The 14364-nt window shown below is 36.7% G+C and overlaps 1 long non-coding RNA gene across 1 annotated transcript; it reads right to left on the minus strand.

Moving 5' to 3' along the window:
- Positions 1-4147: 4147 nt before the first annotated feature.
- Positions 4148-11237, minus strand: LOC132644772 (uncharacterized). Its single transcript, XR_009583904.1, has 2 exons — positions 10762-11237; positions 4148-4488 (listed from the first exon to the last, which is right to left on the minus strand). It is a non-coding gene; the product is annotated as an uncharacterized LOC132644772 (long non-coding RNA).
- Positions 11238-14364: the final 3127 nt, after the last annotated feature.

Raw genomic sequence — 14364 nt, forward strand, 5'->3', positions numbered from 1 at the left:
AACCCAAATGTGAAAAGAAGCTTCCTAACACCAAGTAGAACAAAGTTCATCCATTAATTTGATCAAACAATTAAGAATTTAAAGAAACCCACTTGGTGTTCTTCATAGCTTTCTCCACAATGGAGTTTAATTTTCTCCTCAAATCAACTCAAAGAATCTCCAACCAAGCAACAAGTAGCAACGGAGTTTAATTTATGAATTTATAATGAGTATTATTTTGACAAAAATAAATAAAAATGAAGATGGGTATTAAATAGGGTGAAGAAGAAGATGAAGTAGCCTAAAAATGGAGGGAATTTAAATTTATCTATGTGGCAGCTTAGTTGGCGCTCCAAAACACGTCAGATGTAGTTTTTTGAAGGCTATAACGCGCCACTGAGCGGTGCATTCACGCTCTTGTCCACATCAGCAAAAAAGGGGCATTTTGATACTGAAAAAATTTATCGGGGGGGGGGGGGGTAATAGGACCCCCGCAAAGGTTAGGTGTGTAGTTGGGATTTTGGTCAAACGTTGGGGGTATTTTAAGTATTTTCTCAAAAATATTCTATGAGAGTGGAATTGAATAGGCGTTGGTGTTTGCGGGTAGGGCGATAGATGGGAGTGGTGGTAGGGTTGGGGCCGGGGGTTTTGGGAGGAGCGGTTATGGATGGAAGTGAGATATGAAAATCATCATTTTCCTGATTTTCAAAAACTTTATATTTTTTTAAAGATAATATTTTTCAAGATATCTGATCACTCAAATATAAAAAAAAAATGGAAAACATATTTTGTAGAAGACTTTTTCGTATGCTTCATTCCTTTGTTCTAGTAAATATTAATTAAGAAATACGTGCATTAGCTCGCAAGTGATTATATAAGAAAAAATTGAAGTCTGATGGGATGGCATTATTGATCACAACAAGTCTTGTGTTGTAGCCAAAGGCTACTACCAATAATAAGATATAGATTAAAGATGAAACATTTACCCCAGTTATAAGGATGACATTAAGAGCGATTAGGTGTAATTTGCTTGATAAAAGAAAGAGAAGACATTCCTCAAGGTTCCGCAAAATATTTCTTTAGAACAAAAAAAAAAAAAAAACACTATCTAGATTGTTATAATTTTCTTTTCAAAGATTTGTGAGTGAAAGCAGAGCTATCACACAAAACTCTATTAAAAAAAATATTATCAAAACATGATGAGAAGAAATAAGTTTTTGTACTAGCGATTGTGCAGGGAATAATGAGGGAGGATTCAATCTTCAAGAATAGGAAAATCATTTGGTGTGATGAAGGTGGTAATTCTAGTTGCTAATACCTTTAAGGAGTTAGGAAAGGTGGGCAGAACTGGAAGTTTAGCACAAAGGGTGGAAGGTGTTTGGAAAGGGGGAGGAAATGTGATTTCTTCCTCTAGGAATGATTGACATCTTAAGTTGGAACATGAGGGGTTTGAATGGCCTCAATGAGCAGAAGGAGGTTCATCTCCTCTGCAAAAAGCAGAACGTTGGGTTAGTTGAATTATTAGAAACAAAGATTAAAGTAAATAGAGTTGATAGAATAGCACATTCTATGTTCACTGGTTGGAGATTCATTTCTAATCACGGACACCATTGTAATGGAAGAGTAATAATTGTTTGGAGACCTGATCTGCATTAAATAGAGGAAGTTATGGAATCAGCAAGGGCATTTACATGCCTGGTGAAGCTGATTCAACTACAGAAAGAGTGTATACTTTACTTTTGCGTATGCATTTAATACAAAGGAAGAAAGGAGGGAGTTATGGGAGCACATAGCCAGCTTTGGATGACTTGTGAATTGCCTTGGTTGTTGTTAGGTGATTTCAGTTCTGTCATAAAATTGGAGGATAGAGTCGGGGCTAACGCTGTCTCTCTTGTTGAAACCATTGATTTCTTTAATTGTGTGCAAACTGGTGGGCTTATTGAGATGGCTAGAAGTGGTAATTATTTCACTAGGAATGACAAGCAGGGTTCCAACAAAAATATTCAAATTGATTGGACATTTTCTAATGGAGAGTGGTTGGATAATATGGAGCCAGGTACAGAACAATTTCTGGTGGAATGGGTGAGTGACAACTGTGATGATAGGCTAGTAACATGGATTTTTAACTTGTTTTCACATCTTTATTGACTATACTTCTATTGTGTTCGAGCTATAACATAGTATTTTACACTCATTACATGTGTTTCTTGTGTAGGACATAATTCTGATCAAAGGAGTGTGTTAGGAGCTTAATTTGAGGTCTTAGGACTTCGATGTCTAAGTAGAAGTCCAATGGACAAATTGGGATCGAGTTCGGGGTTCGAAGATCGGATAGGAATGCTAAAAATTGAAGAAAAATGACAAAACCGCTAGGTAGCTTGGCACGACGCACTGGGCCACCCCCAAGGCCCCATGCCTGTGCGGAATTTCAGAGGAAAAACAAAATTTTCCAAGTGCAGTATTTTTACACTGCGGTGGGGCAGTGTTGTGGCAGAACATAATTTTTTTAGACTAATTTTATAAGGGTATAGGTTCGGCCCTATTTTTGGAGGGTTTTAAATACCTAAAACACACAATTTTGAAGGATCTTTGGACAACTACATCTTGGGAGACGACTTTAGAGTTTGAACGAAGACTTTGCTAATTTCTACAATCAATTCAATACGACAGTTTGCATCGAAAGTTGGTTGCAATGACTTCTAGTTTACTTTCTTCTCCTATTATGTTACCTTTGCTATTATGGAGTAGTTTAGCTTAGGGTTTTTGACAAACATGGTGTTTTGATACTTATTTATGGATTAACTTCGTTTCTTGCTAGAATTCTCGTTTGGAGTTTTGAACGCTATGCATATTATTTCCTTATTTTAGTTAATCGGAAGAGAACTAATTATTGAATCTTTATGCTAGTATAGTGTGGTTGAAGTAGAGAATCGTTAGAGCTTTCTTGAATTGTTCTTGAATCAAGCTAGGAAGATATTCGAAAGACGTTTTCCTCTTACTAAATCCATTCGTGAGTTCTGGCTTATGTTCTTGAGCTTTAAATAAGCCTATTCCTGAAGATATTTAGTTCATTCGAAAGAAAAGTTTGAATATTATAGGCAGACTAATCATTCATTTAAATCGAAAGAGTCAACGAACCTTCGGTAAAGAACCTTGAACGATTATTAATCCTGAGTATTCTTTTGCATAGTCTTGTCATACGCCCTTAATTCTCCTATTGATTGTAACCCTCGACCAAGTTCTAAATTTTCATTATTCCTTTAGTTTAATAGTAAAATTATTACTTGTGGTTTACACCCAAAACTCTAAAGATTTGATTTCCTGAAAAAACGAGCAAGACTTTATTTGACTTATTAATAACACCAATCCCTGGCAGCACCTAATAATCAGATCGATTCTTTTGTATTAGTTCAGTTTTTTTTTTTTTTAGTTTAACTTAACCGATCAAGTTTTCTCTACTGTAGGTAACATGTACTATTTTCTAACTCTGGTGTATGACACGATCCTCATCTTAGGAAATCATTCAATATGATCTAGAATTAGAAAGGTCGTTGCGTCTATTAAGGAAAAAACTTGCTGAAAGGGTCTCAGGGAAATTATCGAATCAAAACAACATGGATCAAAACAGAACAAGGATTGCTAATGATGATCCACTCAACCCCAACCGTGAAAATGACCCACCTCCAGTACATGAAGACGAAGAAGGAGTTTGAAACCGAAAAAACAACTGCCCTCACGTCGAAGAAGTTGACCAAAATGACAGAAGGGGGGGGGGGGGGGGGGAGGTTGCTTGGAGATTATGCTAGGCCGAACTACAATGAGATGCAATCTAGTGTAAGATGTCCACTTGTTACGGCTAACAACTTCAAAATCAAGCACAGTGTTCTTCAAGCTATTCAAAACAATCGTGTGTTTAGAGGAAAGCAGAATGAAGATCTAAACAATAATCTGATGGATTTTGATGAAATCATGAACACCTTTCACTACAATGGGGCATCCAACGATGTAGTTTACTTAAGAACATTCCCTTTCTCTCTGAAAAATGATGCAAAAATCTGGATGAGAAGTTTACCGTCAGGATTTCTGTCACGACCCAAACCGATAGGCCATGACTAGTGCCCGAGCTGGGCACTCGTATACGATCTGCTAGGTATAATCAGACTGAAACTGAAAATAATATGGCACTCTGTAAAAGCATGCTGTGAACTCATCATGTTATACATAAAAAAGAACCTGTCTCCTGAGGAGCCACAACTAACCAAAATATAACAAATATGCAAGCCGACAAGGCTGCCACTATACACAGGGACATCCAAGACGAACTACATCGATATAGCTGACCAAACCGTATATACACAACCCACATATGTCTACAGACCTCTAAGAATATAGCAGAATCTATGTCAAAAGGATCTGTACCAAAATATCTCAAGCTCCGGAACAATGGAGCTCTCCAAGCAGCTGGGCAGAAATCCTAAGCAGGAGCATCACCAAACTGAGTGTCTGTACCTGCGGGCATGAAACGTAGCCCCCGAAGAAAGGGGGTCAGTGTGGAAAATGTACTGAGTATGAAAGCATGAAGTACAATAATGAAGATCATGTCTGAGTAGAAGATGACAGGAGACAAGTATGATAGTCAAGGATACCAATGCATCTGTGCCTTACGAGATAAGAGTCATGCATATATATAATATACCGTACCCGGCCCATGATAGGACTCGGTGAAATAATCATATACTGTACCCGGCCCATTATGGGACTCGGTGAATTATAATACGTACCCGACCCTCTAGTGACGGACTCAGTGAAATAGTCATATACTGTACCCGACCCATTATGGGACTCGGCGAAATATATAATATACATACCCGGCCCTCTAGTGAGGGACTCGATGAGCAATGTAATGAAACTGTGCATGAATACGTACCCGGCCCAGGACTCGGTGAAGTGATACATTAACAATATGCACAAATAGAATATTAAGAGCAATCATGTACAAACTAAATCATCATTTGAGACTCGATAGAATAATTAGAATGAACCAATACTTGAGAATCAAAGACAACTGTCATGTCAAGTACCACTGAGAACTAGAGTTCATTGGAGTCATGTATGTTCGTCGTTCGCTCGCTTTATGTAATTCATGCCAAAAAGAAGGAAGGGATAACTTTATATACACCTTGGAGCCTTTAGAAGTAGAGTCATCACCAACGAATAAAATTGAGAAAATCTAGAAGTAGCTCCGCATTCTCATATTCACTTTGAAATCATAAACTTGAGTTCTTAAAACACAAAATCATCATTATCGTTGTCACCATCATAAAATCATTCTTATCCTTGACATTATGAGAAGCTTGAAGAACCATGGACTTTTAGCTTTTGAAAACAAGAAGGTTACGGAAACATTTATGAAATCATACCATAGGAATCATGCCTTTGAAAGAAAGGGGCGAGCCTTAACATACCTTGAAGCTTATCTATTCGCTCAACTTCTACTTCTCGGACTCGCAAATCTACAATCAAGGGAATTCATACAATAATTAGGTCCATTGTCATATACTTATCTTAAGCCTCCAAATAAATCTTTCTAGAACCTGCCAAAATTTCGGCAGCATCTCCTCTGTTTATATGCCTAGCCCAAGATCGTAATTCAGCAACCAACAACAAAAACATCAATACCAATATTAACAACATCACTTTCAATACCAACATGTGCCATAAAACAGCCCACACGTTATTTTCCAACTTCCATAACTAACCAACTTACTATACAATTATTTAACGACTTTGTCTCCGAGAAAAAACCGGTATTAACGTAAATAGAAAGAGATTCATACCTTATTCTTGTTAAAACAGCAATATCCTCAATATCCGTGCTAAAATCCACAAAACAAGACTACAATCACAACCACGCGCTATCCGGACCTAAGCTAATATTCCGTCACTTGAAAATTGCCCACTTTTTGATACCCTCATTCTCTCTACTGATTTCTAGAAATTTCTGGGTAGAATCTGGTGAAAAAAGAGGTTATTACCCTTTTTATAGGGGTCAAATTCGGGTCGGGTCACTGTAGCAAGTCGGTTAATGTAGCAGTACTGTAGCATGCGTTTCTGCTTCGTCAGCCGAACTTGTAACGTCCATAATTCTCTACTCTGATGTCCTATTGACGAGCGGTTTGTTGCGTTGAAAACTAGACTTGACGAAATTCATTTTAGGCTTTTGTTTCACTTCAAAACACTTCATATGCTAAGAGATATTCGTCCCTCAATTTGTACCAAAAGTTTCACACAAACTCTACCCATCCTTTCTCCAAAGTCGTACTACTCCATTTCTTCCACTCATTTCCTTATAAAATCTTCCGGTATACCTTATATACATCCTTCACTCATTAAATATACTTAATAATGCTTGCATGCTTGCTCCTTACATTCCAAAGTGGTTTTACTTAACCATAACTCAACGTACTTATGTTTCAAATTTGATAAGTGCTTCTTCGAAGATACGGGGTGTAACAATTTCGCACCTAGAGGAGATGGTAACTAAGTTCTTAGACAAGTACTTTTTGCCAGCTAGAACAATGAGAATGAGGAAAAAATCAACAGACTTTGGAATACTTGAGCCCGAAACAGTGTTTTAAGCTTGGGAAATGTTTAAAAAGCTTCTTAGAAGATGCCCTCACAATGGAATAGAGCCTTGGATACAATTGACAAATTTTTGGGACGGCTTGCCACCAGCCTCTCGGAGAATTCTTAACAATGTAGTGGGAGGTCCACTGATGAAGAAAACGCATGATGAAGCCATTGAATTCTGAATGAACTTTCAGAAGATGCTAACCAATGGCTTCCAGATGGTACTGACAGAAAGAAGTTAGCCAATGGGCACCAGCTAGATGCATATACTACTTTGCAACCTCAGATTATTGCTATTGCTAAAGATGTGAAACATCTAACAGTAGCTCAAGTTCAAGCAGAGCAACTAGTAGTGTGTGATTTCCCTGTGTGTGGACACCAAACTCACGAGTGTCAATACAGACCAATTTCAGAAAAAGAGTTAAATGCCGTTAGGAACTTTAGTAGAGGTAATTACCAAGGTGAAAACAATTTCAATGCTATGGGGCAAATACATTCCAAATTTTCGTGGAGTTTAGCCAATGGTAGTCGCAATCAATGGGAGCAAAATAATTCCAGAGGCCAAGGACAAGCACAATCAGGATACTAGAATCAACAGAGGCAGCAATATCATAATCAACAACCTCAATAGTCAAATCAGTCAAGTCTAGAAGATATGATGAAGGCATTTGTTACAAGATAGACATATTCTTAACAAAGACAGATAAGAGGTTTGACATTCAAAATTTAGCTATTCGGAATTTAGAGAAACAAATGGGGCAGATGGCTACTATGTTGTCTAAGAGAACTCAGGGAACTCTTCCTAGTAATGCAAAGAAAAATCCAAAGGAATTGAAAGTAGTAATTTTGCAAAGTGGAAAAGAGTTGGAAGAGGCTGGTAAAAAGCCAAAAAAACAAGTCCTCTAAAAATTAAGAGGCTTCTAGAGAGGAGCAAAAAGCATCACGTGTACCAATTAGATATGGGGTGACAGAAGTTGACAAAGAGAAGGAAAGGGTCAAGGTTAAAAAGCGCAAGCATATGCTAGCATTACTATTCCCTCTGAAATTAAAGGGGGAGAAACTTGATAAATGTTTCAAAACATTCTTGGACACTAAAACAATGGCATGTTAACATTCCATTCACAGAGGTGCTAACTCAGATGCCTGCTGTTATACCCTATTTTAACCGAAGTCAAAATAGTTTACAACATTCCGGTAATTCCAGGATTAATTAAAGTACAGGAGTCGCCACCTAATTATTTTGGTGAATTAGGACACCTAAATTTATTTAAAGTTATTTTTAAAGTTAACTCCGTTTTAAAGGTCTACGAAATTTAAGATTCTAAGTAAGGGTTCAACTAATCTAGAGGGAAGGTATTAGGCATCCTCTAAGACTCACTGACAATGGTTAACCGACCGGACTTATGTTAATTAATTAGACTAAGTGTAAAATGTGAACAGTTTATGAAAGAAAGTATGTTGAAAATCCGTTTGTAAATATAGTATAGAGTGTAAATGGGTTAACATGATATTTTAGCAAAAAGGCCGATATGATTTTGAAAGTAGGACTTTGGTTTGAAGACTTAGGAAATTTGGTAATATTTCATTAGATTTCAACAACTTTGGACCCTAATGAAATCCGAATGTTAAGCTTGTCTGAATTTTTTTTGAAAACTCAGCTGGTTTAAAAATGTATCTTAACTCATGCAACTTCCAATTGTTTAATATGATTTCCAATGTTCTAGTTACTGCTGTATACTACCATCTATGATAAAAAAAAATCACTCCTTAATTACTAGTTATAGATGAAACTTATTATGACTAAATAAACCGATTGTTAATCCTATTGTTCACCAAATACCACACAAGAAAACAGAGGCAATAAACTAACACAACGAAACAAATTAATGGAACATTTAGCTAAATATCTAATGCCTCCTACACAACCCGAACATGGAAGAAAACAGAGGCACTGTAGCAGCCAACTTGCGTTTGAGATTCAGGATTTCACCCCTCCTCTTTCATTTTTCGTCCAGATGCATTTTAAGAAAGCGCCAGGGGGATAAATAGCGAGGATATGTGGATTCCGTGGTCTAGCGATGATGTTGGGTTTCTAATCTAGCGACGGCATGGTCTACAAACGAGACAACTTGGGCAGTGGGAGTCTTTACGAAGACTCCATTTTTGCTCGGCAGTGTACATGTAAAGAAGGAAGAAATAGAGATTAGGCGATCATCCACTTTTTAACAGCGAATACGAAATAACAAAGCATATCAGAATCATGGAACATACCCTACTCTGAAAGGCACAAACATAAAGGAAAAATATGGGAAAATGGGGAAACTAAATTCCCTAAAATTGAAGTCAAGATATTTTTTCTCTTCTGCAATTCTAACGTATTCTATCCAAACAGAAGCGTACTCCAACGACCAGCTAAGTTATACATGCAGATATGGACAAGAATAGAGAAAGGTACACAACATAAGGGAGAACAAATGAAACAGACACAATTTTTAATAACAAGAGAAATCAACCCACAGGAAATACGTCTTTATTGCTGCAATCTTAAGAACAGAAATAAAAGAAAATACAAACAGACCAGCATTCAGCAGCCTAGTTCACATGATCTAAACAAACTATGTGTTACTAAAGAACTTGTTCTAAAGAATCAAAGAGCATCCATAAGTTCATATCTAGCTCTTGACCTCTAAAGAAACATTTAGACCCATAAATGCACATTCTTCACATGGAAATTATTTAACGCATATCACATAATCTGTTTTCATGATTTTGCGTGTAGACATGACTGATCAGGCGTAGACGTGCAAGGATGCAAGACATATTTGTTAATCTTCATTTGACAAGGCAAATCTGCCCAATAGATGATTATTGATGAATGATAACCTTATGTAACGAGGTGGAAAACAAGAGACAACTTTCCACACGAAAGACTAGACATGTATCAACATTCAGGGTTCAAATGATGCCATACATATAACTAATAACAACATTCAAAAGGATAAAAGAGGAAACACTCTCAAACATGAAGGGAAAACAGAGCATTTATCTTTTAGCAAACACTACAAAGTTCCTAAGATCCAATTGTGGACTTAACATACTATTTTCAAGCTATTACACATAGGATTCTTTTCAATATTTAACATTTCAAGGATCTATACACATTTGTCATATTGACCTAAACTGATTTCATTCAACAAATAGATTAAGCTTCATACAACATTTCCAAAATTCAGGTACAGAACCCAACTCAACGAACCACTATGCGACTCTTTGGAACATCACTTGTTTAGCATATCTATGAAAGGAACTTACAGAATATTATACTGAGCATAAATCATTTGCAAATCTCATTTTCTTTAACCAACATACAATACATGCAGATCGAGGAAAACTGAAACATGCTTGCTCATTCCTTAACTGGCAGAACTTAATGTAAAAGAAAGAAAGACTTAAACCATACAAGGATTTCCCTCAATCACCCCATCTCACATTAGGCTAAATCCACAACACTAAAGTGCTTGAATGATTCTGTTTTTAGGAATATTCTTGTCCTAGCTGGTGTTAAACATGATAAGATGTGGGCACTTTTTTTTTAAAAAAAGTTAGAAATTTCATGAATGCAAACAAAGACCAGCAAAGAAACAAAACCTCTTTTTTCACATGTATTCTGCCCAATATTTTTTAGACTTTCAACTTAAGAATATATTAACCCTCACATATGGATATAAACATGACAAGATATTACCATCCAAGATTAACACTAAGCTCTATGCAGGTATTTAATACGCGACTTTCAACCAGCAAACAGATCATCCAATGATCTTACACAAGTGATTCATGCTCGCAAATAAATGAACTCAAAACGAGTGTATTATACTTATTCGAGAAAGTGCAGAAATGACCTCATATCTTTTACCAACTAATGCTTAAGAGAGGTAAGAAACTGTAATAGCAAACACAGAGCCCTAATAATTTTAATGAACGCAGAAATAGAACTGTCGACTAAATTAATTATAACAAAACTAAAATGAAGGAAATTTACTTATCTGGTTCTAACAGGATTTCGACAATAATAATCTAATCTACCATAACATTGAAAACACACAGAACCCTTTTTTTAAAAAAATAAAGCTGAGACGAGGAAGAAATTACCTTTTGTAGTACAGTGAACGGGGCGTCGAGTCTCGAATCTACACTCGACTACGACGAACGATTCGAACCTCAGATCGAAACGAACAAGAAAGTTTTTCTTTATCGGAAGTATTCAAGAGTAAGCTAAAGTGGCTTATCAAATCGTATGAAATTTGGAGTAAACTATCAACCGAAAAAAAAAATCCTCCTCTGTTGAAGATGTAAGACAGTATTTTATAGGTAAAACAAACGACTAGGGTTTCAGTTTGAACTCGAGATTTTTGGCTCCAAACTAAGTTCAAGGAGCCGTTTGAATTCAAAATTCGAATTTCTAAAGTTGATTTCTTTTCAGAAAGTTCAGAGAGTATTTTGGCCATTTGTGTTGACTAGGCTCGTTGAAGAGGAGAGAAGGAGGTGTTTGCACGAAAATGGGGGGCAAGGATCTGCCATCGTTGAAAGAGATACTGAATTTTTGCTAAAATGGAAGGGAGAGAGAGAGAGAGGGAGAGGAGAGAAGAGCGGCGTATGTTGAAGGAAAGAAGAACAGAACCCTAAGGGGGCTTCATTCCTGGGTGAGTTTTGGTTGGGCTGGACCGGGTAGGGGAATAATGTGGGCTGGATCGGGTAAGTGAATGGTGATGGGATGCTCCGAATTATTAAGGGATGTGGGCTGGTGGGGAATCCGAATTTGGCCCTTTTCCTCCTTTAATTTAATTATTTTTTGGGCTTCTAATTTAATAACTAGTGCAATACGTACTATGTGAAATTAATATGTAAAAAATAAAAGACTTGATAAAGTATAATTAATTTAACGAGTTCAAATCCTAAAATGAAACGATGACGAACCATTTAAAATTTGTGATAAAGTAATACTAGTAATGTTGATAGTAGAATAATGAAAATGAAAGTAATGATATTAATAGTAGTAAAAAAAAAAATAGTAGTGAAAATAAAATATTTAGATTGTTAATAAATTCAGAAACCCAAGGAAATAAATTGGAATAAAGGAGGGGCAAAATTGGGTGTCAACACCTGCTTATTCCATATTATTGAAGGAGATCTTGTCAAGCAAGATGAAATTAGAAGAAATGTCTGTTGTTTAATTGAATGCCCAATGCAGTGCTATTCTTCAGGATAAATTCCCTTAGAAATGTGGAGATCTTGGAAGCTTCACTATTCCTTGTTCTATAGGCAACACCAAATTTCAAAAATCCTTGAGTGACTCAGATGCCTCGATAAATATCATGCCTTTTTCTATTTTAAAAATGATGGAAGAAAAACTCGAAATCATAAAATCCATTCCACTGTCGTTGCAATTGGCAGACCAAAGTACTGTTATCCCAGAAGTTATTGTAGAAGATGTTCTGGGTTAGGTAGAAAAGTGTTACACCTCAAAAAATTTCATGTCGTTGCACAGTAAATAGAATAACGCAGGGTGAGGTGTATGCGATGTCCCTACAAGTAAGAAAGGTTACTTAATGGTTCTAATTAAGATTCTAAAGACGTTTGAGGCAAGAGAGGAAAGTTCGTTGAAGAATGTCAAGTATAAGTGGTGTTTTGAAAGGGGTTTGCAAGTACCGAGCTAATTTTGATTTAATAATGTCTTGAGGAAAAGTTATAACGCTCCTTAAGTTGTTAATGAAGTGCTAAAACAAGTGCTAAGAAGTTTCCATAAGGATTGGAGATCAAACGAAACGACAGAAATAATTTCAGAAGAGTGGAGTTATACGACCACTTATACGGTCCGTACAACTTTATACGGTCCGTATAAGGATCCGTATAACCCAACAGAAAAGGTCTTTTCCCTGATGGTGAAATACGAACACTTATATGGACCGTATAATGTTATACGGTCCGTATAAGGGTCCGTATAAGTCCCGACGGGCTGAATAATTTCCAAGTATAAATACATGTTTCCACTTCTAATTATTCATTCTTCTCACTTCTCCACCTCTTTCTAAGTCTCTAGAACATTCCACAGCCTTCACTCACATAACTTCAATGGAAATCAAAGATCAACTTCATCAGTCCAAGGAAATCAAGTGTAAGGAAGCTTTCTAGAGTTGCTAGAAGTTAAGAAATTCTTTAGAAGTGGAACTAGGGGTTTCTCCAAGTGAAGTACTTTCATCAAAAGCCCATTACTACATCATCAAAGGTGAGTTTTATGATCATTCCAGGTTATTTAGAATATTGAATGGTCGAAATACTTAGATTATGGAAGGAGGTAGAATATGGAGCTCAATTATGAAATAATGGTGTTCTTGAATAATAATTTGACATGAATCATGACTCTTGATATATTATTAGTATAATCTTGTTATAAATGGTATTAAGAATATTGGAGAAACATTATATGAGGATGAATGTGGTGTTGTATTATGGCTATGGTTATGAATGACTTTGAGAGGGAATTTTGGAAATTGGATAATGCCGAACTTGTCAAATTATGGATTATGATATTATGAATGTTGTTATTGATGTTTGGGAGTTGTTATATCATATGGATGAAGTTGTAGAAACAAAGGAAATGCTGCCCAATTTTCGTTAGCTTTAGCTTGAGCTTAAGTATGTTTTCGATTATCTAATCCTAGTACGAATTCTCTTGAGTGTAGAATCGTGAACATCAGAGGAAAGCGTTTAATTGGTAATGTTAGAGAGACATTAAGGTATGTATGGCTAGTCCTTTCTTTTCTAAGGCATGATTCCTATGACATGATTTCCTTTGTCTTTCCATGACCTTCTTACATTCTGGAAATTATGAGTCTATGTTTATAAAGAGCTTCTCATGAGACAAATATAAGAGATATGTTATGAGTATGATAATGGTGATGATGAGTCTAAGTCTAGAGATTCTAAAGCTCATGATATGATATTTTTACGAGGCTAATGATCCTTATACGATTCTTTTATGTTATTCATTGTTGCTAGACTCACCTTATAATGTTAGTTCCTTCAAGGTGAGGCATGATGCTCATGGCTACTCCATAATGGAATCGGGGGTTCTCGACCTTACGTCACCCCGATAGAGTTACAGTTTGTCTTTGAATTCTTATGCATGCTTTATGATAAGTATACGATAATGAGGTTACACCTTGCCTATATGGCCGGGTAGACACTGCTAAGGCGGGCGACATACATACCATGTCGAGAGAGCATGGGCAGACACCACTAGTGGGCGGCATGAGATGTTCACCCCAGACGCGGGAGGCCTGGATGCGGGTTAATGATGATCACACCGCACCTATATGGTCCGGCAGCTTATATATGCATACTTGATATGATGTTGTTTATGATGTAAGTTAGCATGCATTATTCCTTCTTAAGTGACATTCAGTTACAGGTTGTTTCCTCACTTGATGTTTCCTTATCTCTTCGATATGTTATTATTGTTCATGCCTTATATACTCAGTACATTATTCGTACTCACGTCCTTTCTTTTTTGGACGCTGTGTTCATGCCCACAGGTATACATGGAGGTGGCCCAGATTCCTAGGAGCTACTCAGCAGATTTACAGGAGCACTCCACTATTCCGGAGGTTCCATTTGTGAGATTTATTTTGTGTACATATATGGGCACGGCGGGGGCCTGTCCCGTCCTTATGTCTTAGTACTTTAGTAGAGGCT

The sequence above is a fragment of the Lycium barbarum genome, chromosome 6 (assembly GCF_019175385.1).
Source record: "Lycium barbarum isolate Lr01 chromosome 6, ASM1917538v2, whole genome shotgun sequence".
Classification (NCBI taxonomy): domain Eukaryota; kingdom Viridiplantae; phylum Streptophyta; class Magnoliopsida; order Solanales; family Solanaceae; genus Lycium; species Lycium barbarum.